General features: G+C 34.3%; 1 protein-coding gene across 1 annotated transcript in view; it reads right to left on the bottom strand.

The window, feature by feature from the left end:
- The window catches only part of RBFOX1 (RNA binding protein, fox-1 homolog (C. elegans) 1), a gene marked incomplete at its 5' end in the record, with an annotated part of 100,382 nt that overhangs the window by 54,837 nt on the left and 32,963 nt on the right, over positions 1 to 12,582 (bottom strand). The window lies entirely within an intron of this gene.

Below are 12,582 nucleotides of genomic sequence, written 5' to 3'. Positions count from 1 at the left end.
CAAAGAAATGTCACTGGAAAAGCAGAGTCCCCATCAATAAATGAGTAAAATAGAAAATATTTAACAAAAAAAATATTAAATTTTTATGAGAAAGAAAGCTTTCTCTTATGAAAGAGGAGAAAAAGCTAGAAGATAGAGATAGCAGGAAGAGTCACTTAGCCCGCAAGTGTTTACCAAATCCAGAACACATAATGGAGACTCAGCATTCATGGGAGACACTAAGACAAGACAGTGATTTCTACCATTTTCAAAGGATCTGCAACACAAAGGATGTGTTAGAATGAAAAGCCTGAAGTAATTTAATTGTTTTGCTATGTTTGCCTTGCATTGTCTCCTTAATAAAATCATGAAGCATAAAATGTCTAGAGTAAAGCAAAACTTGAAAAAAGCTTGAAGAAGCAATTAGTAGAAGGTAGGGCAATGATTTGGAGTTCTCTCAAGAAGAGGATAAGACATGATGGAAACTAAGCCTGAGAAATATGGAACTAAGAGTGGCATTGTAAGGTCTTATGATCAAGTGAGGTCTAACAGTAGAGTTTACATGTAAACAGAATTATATCCATCCCAAAAAATTGATTTGGGTCAGTCTGAAAATCAGAGTATCTGAAAACATGCCTTCTATTTCCAGGTAGTAATATTAAAGATTAAGATTAGAGGTAAAATAATCAACAAGATCATGTCACCCTACATTTGAGTTCAGCAAAAAAAATGCTACTTCAGCCCAGCTGAGAAATCAGATGGTTAGGAATATGTATTAACTACAGAATTTATTTTGCTACCAACTTTTTAATATCCTCACCCCAAAATAACCAGCAGAAGTGGCACCATTAGAACACAACTGAAGAATGGAATTCATAAAAACAATTTTATGAAAAGGGCTCTCCCATCAGGAAGCATTAAGTGCTATTAACCAGCCCCAAAAGCAATGAACACACTAGCCAGGAGGGGTAAAGATTTTAATGACTTACAGTTTGTAGGTCAACCTTCCTTAGTGCCTCAGTGCCAAACTGCTGAAACTCAGTCAGTGAAAATGCTATTATAATGGGGTTGAAAATGTGTTTGACTCTCAGCAGGGAAGCATTTGAGTCCACTTCTAAGCAAAAGTACCTTAAATTTATCGAAGTAATTTGATGACTGGAATTCTTCTGATCTGTGATAGAAAAAAGGTAGATTTCTCCAACTACATATTGACGATATGAGGTGATAATATGAGGTTAAAAAAAAATAAAGACTCTTCTAAGGACTATATATAATCAAATATCAAGCTAAAGAAACAATTTATATTCTCATCTAATAGCCCCACCGGCTCTATAGTTATTCATTCAGCTATTCAAATATGAATGAGACTACAATGGCAACGACAAAAAATCAGTTCCTACAGTGGACTGCAATTTTACTTTTTCAAATTAAAAAAGAAGAGTGAAAACAATATGCTGTGGAAGTGCTTGGCTTTGCTTAATATAATTACCCAAAAGCATACAAATCATCTTGTACTACAGCCTAAATGAAATTTTTTTTAGGAACAGTATGTTGGTAAGATTCCTTCTTTAAACTTATTTGTTCTATTTTTATATTTAAGAGGATAACATTTTTTTAAAAATGTATTATTATAATGAATATTGTCCAAAAAGTTCTCTCTTCTGGATACACTTTGTAAACATGGAAACGTTGTCAGGGCATCTCCTTCATCAAACTTCAGTTTAGATCTCAAACGTGAAATCTAGTCAGCAAATTGCAACATTTAACCAAATAAAAAGGCCTTTGGAATTAACAGGATTCATGTTAATGTATCAGTAAAATTTAGGTAACTAATGATTTTATATAGAAAACAAATATGAGCATGAGGAAAAGAGGAGGAACTTAATCTTTGTGTTCACAGATGAAATGTAATCAAATCTTAATTTCTCCCAAAAGATGTAATATAAGTACTGGTTTTATTCATTTTTTATTAAATGAACGTGACAGGTAGGTGCACTTTCTAGGCACCATATCTCAACCTATGCCTTAAAAAACAAAGACTGAAGGAACAATGACAAAGCTTGGGTTCCCAAAAAGGAGGAATATAATCCAGTAAAAAATACTTAAGGGTTATACACTGTGTATTAAAGTTTTAAAGCTTTGGGATAGACAGAAGAGTAGCAGATGCAAAAAACAACAGGGGGCAGATTTTGTATCAAAGCCATAAAAATATACAGCCATTTTAATGGGCTATTATTCTTTGCATTTGTGCTGTGGTTTGAATTTGTATGAGAGTGCCATATGCCTCAAGAAAGGTATGCCATCAAAATGGATGAACGAAATCTATCTCTCATCACTCCTAATCTCTCCTTCTTTGTGTAAATTATCAGGTCATCTGCCATCAAGAGTTTTCAAATGTTTTATGGTGAAGAATTTTAATGCTACATCATGTTTGAATCAGTTTATAGCTAATTTGCTGCAACATAGTTTAACTGTTAGAAAGGCAGGGAGACACATTTACATTATTCCCATCGTGCAGGAGGGTCCCTGTTGAGGAAACACTTCAGAAGTGCTGGACAATAAATTAAAAACAAAGAGATATAATGGGTAACACGCTGAGAAAGGCTAAGCAGAATAATGTATATGATATTATCTGAGATTTCTGGAACAGAATTAGGAGTTTATGCCGATGTACACTGTGTAGTGTGTTTTCACTTCACCATAATAGTAATAAGTACTATTACTTGGCATTCTCTAAAAGAATTATAAAAACTGTTTTAAAGAGGATGTGTGCAGATCTTTGCATTTCAATACACAGTCCAAAGTACAACGCAAGTAAAATTTAAGCTCTGTTACTACAGATTTTAACATAAGAAGGCTTTTAAATTTTTTACATATATATATATTTTACTTACACATATATATGGATTCTTAAAATTTCAGGGTAAAAAAAAGTCTTTAGAAAGTTCACAATGTTTAAAAACACCTGTCACTTTTGTGAGATTATTATCCCTGGGATCTAGTTGTGAATTAACTGAATTCAAAGGAAATTTGCCATATATGCCAAATACAGTCACAACTGGTCACTTCTATTTCTTTCATTCACAGTCTATTTATTTTTTGAAAGACATACTTAAAATTAGTAGAACAATGATTTCCTTACTATTTTACAAAAATATATGTCAGTATTAAACACTGTTGTTTAGGAATGAATAAATCTGTATTTTGGACAAACTGTTACTTATAGGACATTCTCGTTTGAAATGCATTGAAAAGGAAAACAAAAATCTCTAATTAATGTACAAGTCTAATCACCATTCTCCACATGGAAGAGTAATTTTTCACTGTTCATTTGCTCAGTGTAATCTCAAAACTGACATAACAGGAAAGCAATGGCCTATAAATCTGCTCTCATTTGTTTCTTTAATATTCATATTCCATTGAACTACAGCTGCTTGTTGCTGCAGTCTATTACAACATGCAAAACTGTCGATAAAAATATTATGAAAGGCAAGATGTGTTTCTTCATGGCTCTGTGTGCTATTTATTTAAAAAAAAAAAAAACAATAAATGACTCACGGATTGTCCCTTAGTTTACTGCACGCTAGGCGATTAGTGATTAATTACCTTGCTGCAAATTGACATGGCACAAGGAAATTGACACAGCTCTGATTAATTAACTTTTTATGTGAGACGGTTACTTACAAAACACTGCACACTGTAATTGAATCCTTTTACACAACACTACTGCGTTAAGTTTCCAGTCAAATCCAAATTAGCACCAAATTTTACATAAATTTGGTGAAACTTTTTATGATAAGGTGTACCCTGAAAGATTACATAAATATTTCTAGAAAGAGGACAGACAGCTGCTTTAAGACACCGTTTTCAACTATTTCATCCTCAGACATATGAAAAATAAGATTTGTTAGATTTTTCCATACCAAATCACCAACATAATCGAATACACGCAAAAACCACATAAAATATTTCAGTAAAAAGCAACCTCCTATTTAATGTGTTTATTCTTATGTTAAATTGTAGGAAGACACTTAACTGTTGCAAGAAAACTTGTAATTTGGTTATCTTAACCTTAAATTTGTTTCCAGACCTAATTGATCTACTATTTCAACAATGACTTGCACATACTGAATTCATACTTAGTTTCCTTTATAATTATTTTAAGTATATATGGAATTATTCTTTTTCTCCGCCCTCCTTTGTTTCATCTCCTCTAATATACCAATAAACAAACCACCATTGGTTTCTATGTATATTGATACCATTATACGCCAGGAATTTATAACCTTCAGAGCAAAATGCCAAAGCCTAGAAACTGCCTCATCTTTTTGTCTAAACTTTTTCACTGTGAGGGTGACTGAGCACTGGTTCAGGTACCCAGAGAGGCTGTGGAGTTTCCATCCTTGGAGATATTCAAAAGCTGTTTGGACATGGTCCTGAGCAGCCTCCTCGAGGTTACGCTGCTTGAGCAGGCAGGGTGGACAAGGTGACCTCCAGAGGTTCCTTCCAACCTCAGCCATTCTGAGATTCAGTCATCTGGTGATTCTGTGATTATCAGAAATTCCCATATATCTCATCCTTCTTTTAGTGGACTATATATGCAGCCACCTGAATCCCTCAGACACCAAGGGATTTCTCTTAACACGCAGAAAAAAACGGAGGATGTGGAGAGATAAAAAAGAACAGATAAGATGATGGAGAATTTTTTTGTAAAGCTATGTAATTACACCAACCTACAACGTTGAATTAAAAAAAAAATCCTATAATTGGTGGTCAAATTACTTGCGGTGTACTTAATAACAAAGTAATAGTACTGCATGGTTGATGTTACAAAGAATACAAACAGTTGATGTTCAAAGAATAGTTGACTTTTCGCAAAAGAAACGACTAACAAACAAGAAAAAGCTCCGTAGGTAAGAAACAAACAACAAAGCAACAGGGCCATAAAGGAAAAGAAACAGTAGAGATCAGAGAAGCCACATCTGATCTTAAATTAAAGAACAATCTTCAAATATAGATGATCAAACTGATAACTTGTCTTGTGTTCCTGCTTGTTGGACATCTACAAGTTCCAAGCAAATGGAAAAATTCCCCTGTGTCTAGCTAAACATCATTTCTGAGACAAAGCAAAAAGGACATGGTTGTGGAAAACTAGACGAAGAGTAGCACTACTATAAAGAGATGACAAAATTTAGTAATTTGAATGTTTATGAAAGTCAATTATGTGGTGACAAGAAGTTCTGTCTGGATGACAGAAAGATTACTAAAACTCAACAGAATTATTAAGTTGTAAAAAAGAACACTGTCAGAACGTTGTTGGTTGGGAACAATTTAGACAGGAAGTGATAGAGGAAAAAGACAGCTATTAACCTAATCCAAGCCATAATGCAAAAAACTGTCAAAACAAAGAATTGCACCTGCAAAGAGTCATACAGACATTAAAAATGTTAATTCCTCAAAAGCACTTACTATTTGTGAAATTCAGGTTGAAGAATTTGCTGTATACAACATGGTTTTAAGAGCCATGATTTAATAACAACTGTCACACAATGCAAGAAAGAGTGACACTAAAGTCTTTATTTGAAACCAAATCTTACAGGCTAAGCTGAAAACCACAAAATGAACAACTTCACATCTGACAGACAGAATGTCTTGAGATTCTGGTCACTGTGTGGTCAACTGTGTGTGCCTACCTACTAAAAATTAGTAACACAGCACCTAGAATGCAAAGCTAAGGAAAGATCAGAAGCCTGCCTCTAGGACTCTACACAAAGGATCTTATGTACAATAACATCATAGATCATGATGGAGAAATGTAATTCTCACTATTTAGCGGCATACTGAGAGAAATAAGTCCAAACAATCCTATTGTCCTAACTCATTGGTTAGTCACGAGTACTGCCAGTGGCCAAGTGCCATATCTCCATTAACAGGAAAGCACTAAGTGAAGACACATGAGATGCCCAACTGTCCTCGGTCAAGCATGATTTTTGTTATTTGAACTCAAGGACAAGGATACTGTCCACAATTTACTATTAAAAACGTTATGCCACCTTTCCAGCCATCTCCCACTAGCCAGGTGTAGGATGGTGTATAAGTTAAAAAAAAGTCAGTGGCACACAAGTCAGGGTATGTCTATCTTTATAAAACTCTGAGGCGTGCTAGTTCAGACACACTGCACCATGACTAAACAGATTAACAGAAGAATGAGTATAAACAGCGAGGCATTTAAAAACAGATTTGCAGGAGTTAAATGAAACCCATATTTACAGATTCCGGACAACTACAATACATCTTACTGATGACTTATTAGTCACCATTTAAAATACTGACAGACAGAAGGTAAAAGGACAGTTATCCTTAAAATAGTTACAGAAGGGCAACATATAGTGATACAGAACACAAAATGCTGTAAGTATTTCAGGCAGTGCTACCAAAAAAAACCCCAAGAAGTTCACTTTACAATTTAAAAAGGCTGATACTTAAATCAAAAATATAACATAACACATACAAATATAATTTTACTCAATTTTGTTAATTTTGTATTATCTTTATAACTATCTGACTTAGAAGTCAGTGGAGTTATCCTGCATTCAGATTTGTGTAACTGTTCAAAGCATGGTCCAATCCAATGGGCCAAAACAGTGTTTAAAAACCTTCCAAAGACATTTCAACAAGGGATTACATCAATATTTTTCTCTGGAAGTGACACATGATTTTTCAATCTTTTACACTTCTATACATGGCGGGGGGTGGGGCGGGGGGGAGGGGGGAATAATGGAAAGCAAAAGTAAACTTCCCTTCCTACTTACTATTGGTATCTTCTTTATTTAAACTTTCATGTAAACCCACTGTAGTTACAGACAAGGAAGGGCACTTTTCACATTATTCCTGGGTTACTACCAGGTGATTCTCTTTCCTTTATAAATAAAGGCAATTAATTAATTCAGGAAGCACATTAAAAGATAGTTTGACTCCTAAGTGTTCGGTAATGAGGTTTTTGTAGCCTGGAAATGATGTGTGTGATTGGTCTACTCAAATGTACGGACATGTCCCTTTGGGCAGGATTTTTGTACTGTTTCATTCATAAATCTCAGTCCTACAATGGTTAAATTGGCTTAATCACAGAACTCCTTTGCAGGGTACTCTACCTTTTTTCTATGAAGCAATAAAAAGCAGACAAAACCAGAAACATGTAAATACATCTACTAATATATATATTTCCATTGTGATGAAGTGACCTGCCATTCCATTTTAGTTTAAGAGAAAACAGACCAATTAAAAACTTAGTCTGCAGAAACCTTTTACATTTAATTCGCAAATACTGTAACATAGGCAAATTATTTACATCATATGAATACTCATCCTTTAAACTGTTCCTGACCCATACGCCTATTCAAAATGGCAAGCTTACTAAACAGTCTCTCCCTTACCAATAGCAGTAAAATCACAACAAATAAATTAATAAAAACTAAAACAATAAAATCAGAGCAAATTAATCATTTATGTCATTACAATAAAGCGTATGTCCATTTGGATTGAATATGGTCAATCATGTCTTACATACAAAACCCAGAAAAGAGTATACCAAATGCCAGGAGCACCTACACTTCAGTTGCCTGGAGTCTCAGGATAATACTATCAGAAGACTATCATCATTACAATATAATTTTCATGTAATTACATGTGTGCAACAGATTAAACCTGACAAAATCAACTGAATAAAGGTTTCTAAACTGAATGTTTCTACTAATGATTCTGCTCAGAAGCCCACTTTAAATCACCTTTTGAAAATTTATATTTTCCCCATGTAATCCTCTTGGTACTGGAAATATCCCGGAATTTAATATAAATGTCAAAGGTCTTACTCCAATCCATTAGTAATGCCACAGAAAAATAAAACCTGGAATGTCTTCACTGAAAGGAGAAACATGAAAATAGTTTCATACAGCATTTTTTAGGTAGTTTACTAATATTCCTAAGCCAAGTAACCTACTTCTAAGCGAGGATATTCAACAGACATATTGAATAGACAGGCTTTACTTAATTTTCATTTCTGTAGCACAATGAGTCCTCAAATGGACTAAATCCTATTATTGCATGTGGTATTTATACGTAGTATTTATTAATTTCCTCATTTATTCCATGCATATCAACAAAGTCCCGAACTATCCTCCACCTATGAATAAAACCAAAACACCCACAGGGAAAAAAAAAAAATCTTATTTAAAAAGTACATGTGTCTGTCATACATAAGTGTTGATAAGATTTTAACAGAGAACATATATAAAAAGCAGAATTCCCATATCATATAATTAATACTTAAACTTCTGCTATAGATTTTCCTTCTCTCCTGGCATATAATGCATAACTTTGGAGCAGTAGGATTATTAGGATAATTTAGGAACATTTCTAATGCCTGCTCTGAAGTAATGGAATGTATTTTCCTAATTTGCTTTAAAAGAACTTAAGCATTAAAAATATTTATTGTCAAAAATATTACAGGACCAAAGGTTTCCTGGGAATTTTCTGAAAGAACTGCCTTCCCACCTTTCAAAAACATCTCATCTTTGCCTTGTTGTTTTCTGGTTGCTCATAAGCTAAAATCCCAGGGCAACATAGTTTATTGTTTTAATATTTGTCTGACGCAAAGCAAAAGTATTCTCTGGTGAGTGCTTATCTGTCATATGTACTTCTGTGAAAGGAATATCAAGACAAATAAGATGTTCTAGGGCATATCATGGGATTATGAATTTGGCACTGACTGAATTCTGTTTAAAAATAGTTGAAATGATAAATACAAAAAATAGCTACACTGATATTTTGAGGATGGGAAGTTGAAGAGCATTGAGTTTTAAATATTTTAATTACAAAGGGTTTATACTATTTTAGTATAAATAGAGAATGAACACTCAAGTCCATAAATGGGACAAACAAAATGAGAAGAAAAATATTCATAATTGAAACAGTTAAAACAGTAAACTTCTAATGATACAATGGACTGTGAACTTACTTTGTATTAATTAAACTCAATGTAATGGCATTTTCTATATTGAAATGAATAACCAGTGATCTGGAAATTCATTTAGACCATTAGGTTAATTACAGAAACTGATGGAAGTTTTATCAGACAATTACAATTAAAGAACACGAACAATGTGGGACAGATTTATAAGCATTTGTACCACCTCAATCATTTTTGCTGAATGCCACCACCACTTCTTACAAAATTGTAATCAATATATCAATTAAAAAATGGGCCATAAACTTCATTTGCCCTTGAGTATGATAAAAATAAATTAATATCCGGTTTCTGCATTTTCATATTTTTTCTTCTTTTAATTCTATCACTTTATTGCAATATGAAAGATTTATTTATTTTTAATAAAAACGAAAATTTATGGAAAAAGAGCATGTATATTTTAGAGCTGATAAGCATGCTTACTGAAGATGAAACAACTCTAACATTTAGAAAATGTAAGCCAAAATTGACATCAGTTTAAAATGTACTCATTGAAGTCAAGGCAAAATTCTTTATTATGGGCATGCAAAACATTTGGGAAACATAGGCACTCATCTGCGCATCATTCTGAACAAAGGCATGTAGCAATTTGCTATTTTACAATATATGTTAGCTATTCAGTCCAGTTAACTGTCCCTTTAATACATGCTCAGAAAAATCTACTAGTAGTTACATACCTGATCACTCAAGTATCTTTATTCTTACTTGGAGCTAAAATAAAGCCTAAAAGTTACAAAGATCAAAGTTCTGATTTAGAGAGTGAAATATATTTAGCTGCCTTTGAACATTTATTAAAATTTGTAATCTCTCTCCCATTGCCTTCCATGGGACCTGAATATGCACAACTAAGTTTTTGAAAAATGTGATGCACAGCTTTAGGCTGGCTTCCTCGCTGCACCAGCTAGTGCTTAGTGAGCCCGAGAACGTCGACTAGCTATTCCAGAGCACAAAGAAGTTTCCTCCTAGCAGGTGCATGTCCTTTTCCGTCCCCTGCCATGAAAGGGCAGGAAAAGTTATCAAGAAAACGGAGCCAGGCTCTTCACAGAGGCACACAGTGGGAAGACAAGAGACAAAAACATAACTTGAAAGAAGAGAGGTTTCCACTGTTAGGACATTCAAGCATTGGAACAGATGACCCAGAAAGATTGTGCAGTCTCCGTCCTTAAAGGTGCCCTGTGCAACCTGGTCCTTCCAGCCTGAATTATTCTGTGATTCTACGACTTCACGTCTTCCTTCTTTCCCATGTTTTGGCTCTCATTAACTTCTATTTCATTCACATTTTCAGGCACGTCTACATAAGGAAAAATGGGAAAAATAGGCACCAAACAGTTTTTTAAAGTCCTTGCATAAATTCAGATTAGTATTTTTGCCTTTTTTAACCATACATACCCAGCTATATTACTGTTCTTTGTAGAACAGTGATACAGATACTCAGTGACAAAACTTTTTTCTTCTTTTGCATCTTCCTTTTGTCCAGCAGGGTCTTAATATTCCCATGGATCCTACTCTCGAGTGGCTTCAATTTGGAAAAGCTCCAAAATTTTTCTTGATACATTTCTTATTTAATAGTAGATACAAATTTCTTTAGGATTTAAAAATTTCCTGTGGAAGCAACTAGTCTAAAGAAGTGGGGGCAAAAAGCGACTGTCAGTTAGGTGCAGCCAAACCGTTTGATTCACTAAGTTTCAGTGAGATATCATGAGCCTCCAGGAAGCTTCCAGCGAATGCTTGCTTACTCGCTGGGACTTGGTGTACTCTAATCTTTACTTCCTGGATATATCTCCTTCCAATACTTGTCTACGTTCTGCATTAGGATAACGATGATGGATTTCACTGCAATCAGTTGTATTAGTTCTGTCCTCGAGATGCCAAGACTATGGGAATCTACAACAGCCAAGATGAGACCATGAGCTTCCTTACTTTGGTTGTGTCAGGAAGGCAAAATCTGTCCCACCAAGGGATGTGAACACATTTGCATGCTGAAACTATGCTTTCTACATAACAAATTATCTATTCCCAGAATAGATGTGCAAATGAAAAACTGATCCAGGTCCCATCTTCTCCTTCAGCATAAGAGAACAGATGAGGCATGAGAGACTATTGCTACTGATTTGTTCCACTGCTTGCAGAAGTAACAGCTCATTTCTTTCTGTATTATGCAAAGGGTCAGAAGTGATGGAAGGAAGCAGAGCCATGTTTCCATCTCCTGACATATTCAGAGGTGTAACTAATCACTGTACTGGGAAACGTACAATGTGATACATAAAATATATCCTGGGGAAATAAAACATCAGAAGGTAAAGAGTATCTCCAAGAAATGCGCTCTTCCAAAAAAATGGGGTGAAAGTGTTCAGAGTCATTAGAGACTACTAGTGACCAACACAATTAAAAGACAGAAAGTTAAGTGAGAAATAAAGCTAGCCAAATTAAGAAAAACATATTTTACAACCATGTTTCGGACCTTCTTTCCTTATAGAATATAACTCGGGAGCAAAATACAAACAGTCAAGTTAAAGACAACAACATTTCTAAAAATGGGGACTACCCTCTTCCAAGTATCTGAAAACTCCTAAATGCCATTAGCCTTTAATGAACTCCAAACCTCTCAGACAGCTTTAAAAATCTTTTTTTTCTGTTAAAACAATTACAAATTTAAAACCTCTTAATTCTTACATGGTAAGCTGTTCTGAAATATTACACAGTTACAATACTGGCAGTAACAGAATAAATGATTAACAAATTATTCAAAGATGAAGGCTGCAATATTGTTGTCTACATGGGACGATAATAGTAAAAGTATTAGTCTCCTAGACGTTAATGTTGACTTATCAGTTATCATTTCAATATTACAAATGCGCATAAAAAATGGAGTATAGAAGATCTTTAAAATAATAAAAGAAAGAAAATGAGACAAAACTCAAGCTTCATTTCTGTTCACTTCTTTGCAGAACTTCCTATAGAAATAGAACTATTTTACATCTTTATTGAAAGTTTCGTAATAAGGAGAAGTAAAAAAACTAATTACAATCATTAGTAATTGTAGTAATTTTGTATTATTAGGAGTTGTGACCCTGTGGGGGAAACTACATTTTGCCAATATGAAATACTATACATAATAAAAGAAAAATCATGACTTGCAGCCACACAGATTCAACAGAAGTGTAGTAATTTCTACTGCAAGGGCTACTAGCAATCTCTGTTATGAAACTGTGTATTACACATTGCCCAGTGGGAGCCAGATAGGCAAAGTCTGTTTACTTATGTATTTGGCATAATTGAAAACAAACAGGTGTTTGTTAGGATATCATTATTCAAGGAGCACCACTGCAAAATAAGATTTTTCAAAGGGATTGACTCATGAGACAAAATGGAAACAGCGAAGTATAGAGCTTAGCTAGCTATACAATGACTATCTGGGGATTTAATAATAGTGGAAATACTGTACGATGTAAACAGCAACCCCAGAAATAAATTTCCTAGGATAGAACTCAGTGAGACAATAGGAGCAACAGGGTAAGCTTAAGAAAGGCTTTATTTACAGTAATTTCCAGAAAATAAAAAACAAACACTGCCCCCCCTTC

This window comes from Fulmarus glacialis, unplaced genomic scaffold (genome assembly GCF_000690835.1).
Source record: "Fulmarus glacialis isolate BGI_N327 unplaced genomic scaffold, ASM69083v1 scaffold69, whole genome shotgun sequence".
Taxonomy (NCBI): domain Eukaryota; kingdom Metazoa; phylum Chordata; class Aves; order Procellariiformes; family Procellariidae; genus Fulmarus; species Fulmarus glacialis.
This window is presented reverse-complemented; position numbering and strand designations above follow the sequence as displayed.